This window comes from Pteropus alecto, unplaced genomic scaffold, assembly GCF_000325575.1.
Source record: "Pteropus alecto unplaced genomic scaffold, ASM32557v1 scaffold138, whole genome shotgun sequence".
Lineage (NCBI taxonomy): Eukaryota > Metazoa > Chordata > Mammalia > Chiroptera > Pteropodidae > Pteropus > Pteropus alecto.
Genome location: NW_006441525.1, coordinates 1,859,446 through 1,863,668, shown reverse-complemented (window position 1 = coordinate 1,863,668; position 4,223 = coordinate 1,859,446). Strand labels below are relative to the sequence as shown.

At 38.2% G+C, this 4,223-nt stretch overlaps 1 pseudogene; it reads left to right on the top strand.

Annotated features, from left to right (window-relative positions):
* Positions 1 to 2,015: 2,015 nt before the first annotated feature.
* Positions 2,016 to 2,133, top strand: LOC112485410 (annotated as a pseudogene).
* Positions 2,134 to 4,223: the final 2,090 nt, after the last annotated feature.

Genomic DNA, 4,223 nt, shown 5'->3' with positions numbered 1-4,223 from the left:
CTTACCTTACAGAACTGCCATAAAGATAAAATGTAAGGCAAATGTGATTCTATCATTTCCTTGTTTAAAACTCTTCAATGGTTTCCCATTGCTCTCAGGAAAAAGATCAACATCTTTAACACAAGGTACAAGACCCTATAAACTCTGGTTCCTCCTATCACTCAAACCTTCTTTCTTACTCTGATACTCCTTTCTTCTGCAAGTTCCGTGGATGTACTATATGTCCATTTGCCATAGGATTTTTACATATGTTGTCCCTCCATACTCCTCAGTTCTTCATGTCCACAGGCTAACCTGATCTTCCACCACTAGGATCTCTCCTCTTTAGGGTAAGGCTCCCACTATTCTCCCTGCCTGGACCCACTCTGCCTTCACCCCATATCTACCTCACTCTCCCATCACCCATATCCTCCCTGGAAGGCAGAGAGTTGATTTCCAGGTGCCTTAAACTTCAGCTTCCCAACATAAGGATCATTCCTGGGCTACGGAAGTAAAATAAGAACACAAAGACTTCTTGGGATGGAGAAAGACAGCTACTCCTCATTCACTCATACAGAACTAAGAAAAAAAAACATAAATTAATATCCTGCCATAATTATTTCATCAAAAGCTGGTTCCAAATTTTATTCATAGCCATTCATTACTAATGTAGGAAAAAATGTTTAATGTTTGAGATTCCTTTTATATATGTATTATCTTTGCAAAATATTACTACACTTCCCTTCAGTGAAAAACCAGTTCTTTGATCAGAGGCCTTTAACCAAGCACCTTTTCCGAGAACATTGCAATCAACAGAACTATGCAGGCCTACCTCAGAGATATTGCGGGCTCGGTTCCAGACCATTGAAATAATATGGGTATGGCAATAAAGTAAGTCACACAAGTTTTTTGGTTTCCCAGTGCATAAAAAACTTATGTTTACACTATACTATAGTCTATTGAGTTTGCAATAGCATTGTGTCTAAAATATCAATGTATATACCATAATTAAAAAATACTTTATTGCTAAAAATTCTACTATTGTCTGAGCCTTTAGTGAGTCATAATCTTTTTGCTGGTGGAGGTCTTGCCTCGATATTGATGAAAATATAGGATCTGTGAAACACAATACAGTGAAGTTCCATAAAAAAAGGTATGTCTGTATTTACTAATGTTTGTTTTAATTTATCCAGAAGAAAATATTGAATTATCAGTTTCTCTAAATGAAAACCAAAAGCACTTGGAAAACAGGAGACATTATGGCAAAACACAATAATGTTTTTTTTTTCTAAAATATTCAAAAGAATTGCCTTAAAGCCTCGGCAGTGTGATGTCACCTCCTGTCTCCTGCGCTCTAAAATTCAGTTGGCAATAAGGAGCTACGTGATTTTTAAAAAATATATAAACACTGATGATCAGAACGTTGAGGAATATTTGTGTTGTTCCACATGCAACTTTATCTTCTGAAAGGCTAAAAGTAGATATAAAGAGAATGATTATGATTTTCCCTCAACTGATTCTATCTTTTCAGTTCTTGAGAATTAAAAAAAAAAAATTTTTTCTTCACATTGGGTTTTAATAATGTAGGGTTTCAGAATGAGTCACCCGAAGATGTGCTTCTATGGTATGCAGATTTTTTGGAGCTAAAGGAAACTGAGATCCTGGGGGCTCAAGAGAAACTTCTGCCTCTCCTCTTAACTACTTAGAATAATTTGAATTACGGCCCTTGCCCATAACAGGAGATTATAAGAGATAACATTGTTTGACCTAACTATATGGCAGGGCAAACTACTAATAACTGAATATCTACTCTTCTTTATTGTCCTGCAATGACCTTCCTCTGCTCTGAAGCCTCGAGGTGATCCTTAGCTCAGAATGTCATATATATGTCATTTTCTCTTTCTGTCTTTGAACCTCTCATGCACATGTGGTCTCTGACTCTTTCTTGTATGCGAGGTTCCCATATATATGTATGTAATTGAATTTGGTCATTTTCTTTTATTAATCTATCTCATGTCGATTTAATTATTAGATCAGTCTATGGCCATGCCACCCTGAACAAGCCCGATCTGTCTGATCTTGGAAGCTAAGCAGGGTCAGGCCTGGGTAGCACTTGGATGGGAGACCACCTAGGAAGACCAGGTGCTGTAGGCGTAAAAAATAAAAAATAAAAAAATAAAGGATTGTAAGCTGACAAGGTCCTTGCAATTTGTGAGATCAAACAAGGGTTGCCTCTCTTAAAAAATAAAAAAAATTTTAAAAAAATTATTAGATCAGCTGAAAGAACCTTGAGGATAGAAGATCGTTTCTTCCTCACCCACAGTAACTTAAAAGAGACTGAAGTTCATGAGAAAGAACATCATAATAGCACAGACTACATAGTCTTGAAGGATTGCCATGTTGTCATTAATCACATTAGTGTTCTGGCGGCAGCAGTAAAATTGTGCTTACTGAAACTGTTCTGCTGTTGTCATTCTTAATTACACTGAACACCACATCTACACACAACCACGGGATATACAGGCATTTAATCTCATCTGGTAATCAGCAGGTTATAATTAAAATTTTCTAGGAAGGTAGAGAGTAGGGGGCAGCAATACTGTTGAGCTTCCAAGATTTATCTTTGTAAATCTGTAAGCCAACATTTTCTCATTGCCATATGATAGGCCAACAATTACCCAGAGCCAGGTGTCTAGAATGTTTGCATGATTAGCATAAGACTTTATTTCAACTGCAGGGTGGAGTATTCTCACTCTCCTAGCAATAAAACATTAGACTCAGGAATTGCTCCCTTCCAGAAAGGGAAACTCAGCAGCCATGTTTGTGTCATGTGACTTTCCCCCTGGCTAGAGATGACTGGATTAGGTAGAGGTGGATGCTTGACCTAAAATGCTCTTAATCATATCCCTTCTCGCAGTGATTTGGAATTGAGAAATCTCTTAGAAGGAAAAGATATAAACTTGAGTATTCTGAGATGACCATCATAACCCATCACATGACTAGAGATTCAGAGAAAGTAGATCTAGGAAGAGAGATGAAAGTCAAGCAGAAATGCTTGAAAACAAAAAAGAGAGGGGAGAAGGGGAGAGTGTTCGGCAGGTTTCCCATGTTTCCTCCGACCCAGCTGTCTCCCTGCCTTTGGGTTCTGTGAGTCACTACTATATTTTTATAATAAATTCCCTTACATGATACTTGAAACCAGAATTCCAACTAATACAAGCATCCATCTAGTGGTAACCTTTTGTTAAGAGACAAGAGAGTAGTGTTTATCAACCCTTTTATGGAAGTGTTTATATTTTAAGTGGGTTTTAAAATCAGAATCCTTAAAATATTGTTGTTATTGGCAGTGATGGAATTAGAAAAATTCAGTGACTTTTGAAAGGCCTTCGATCAAGTTGAATCCCACAGATTCTTAGAAATATATATATCTTTTCTCTAGTTTCGGACAAAGAGCAAGTTTTTGCTACTGTTTGTGAGATCATTGTGGGGTTTTTTTTTTTTGTGGGCAAATGGGTCCCAATTCTGCCTGTGTCCATTCCTATCATTGGTGATCAGTGCAACTAGTTTCATCTGCAGAACCATGACATGAAGGAGGAGTCCTCCTACAGGGGATTGCCTGGGTCACCAGGACCCAGTCTCTTGTCCGGGGTTCCCACCAGAGAGTTTCGCTGGCATCTTCGCCGGCATTGGGTTTGTGCTTGGGTGAAGTGCTACACTGTGCTGTGTTGGCTCATTGTCTGGATATAGATAGAATATGCTTCTTCTCAGTCCCATTCATAAAAACAGTTTATCTTTTCATGTGTCTGTTTTCCCAAAAACATAGGCACAAAAGTCATACAAGTGTCCTTGCTTTCATTCATTCATTCTTTCAACCATTAAATCAGTACATACACCAGTCAGAGCTAGGTGTTGAGATGGGCAAACTGTCAGTCAGAATGACCATCCTGGGGATACCCCAGACCATTTCCCTTTGATTTTTTCCATTCTTCCTTCTTTTCAGCTCTCTTGGCTTCTCAAAATCCATCTCCCCTCCCCAATTTTATCCTCATTTGTCTTTTCTTGCCATCTTGGCCTTGCTATTTGGAACCCACCTAGGAAACAAGTCCAGGGCTCTGATCTCTGAGGTAATAAAGCATATTGATTTCCACAGTACCTGGAAGGTTTTTGATGTTAGGGACATATATTTTCATCTTTGTATCTTTGGAACCCAGAAATGTATCTGGACATGTTGCTGAAAAAAAAAA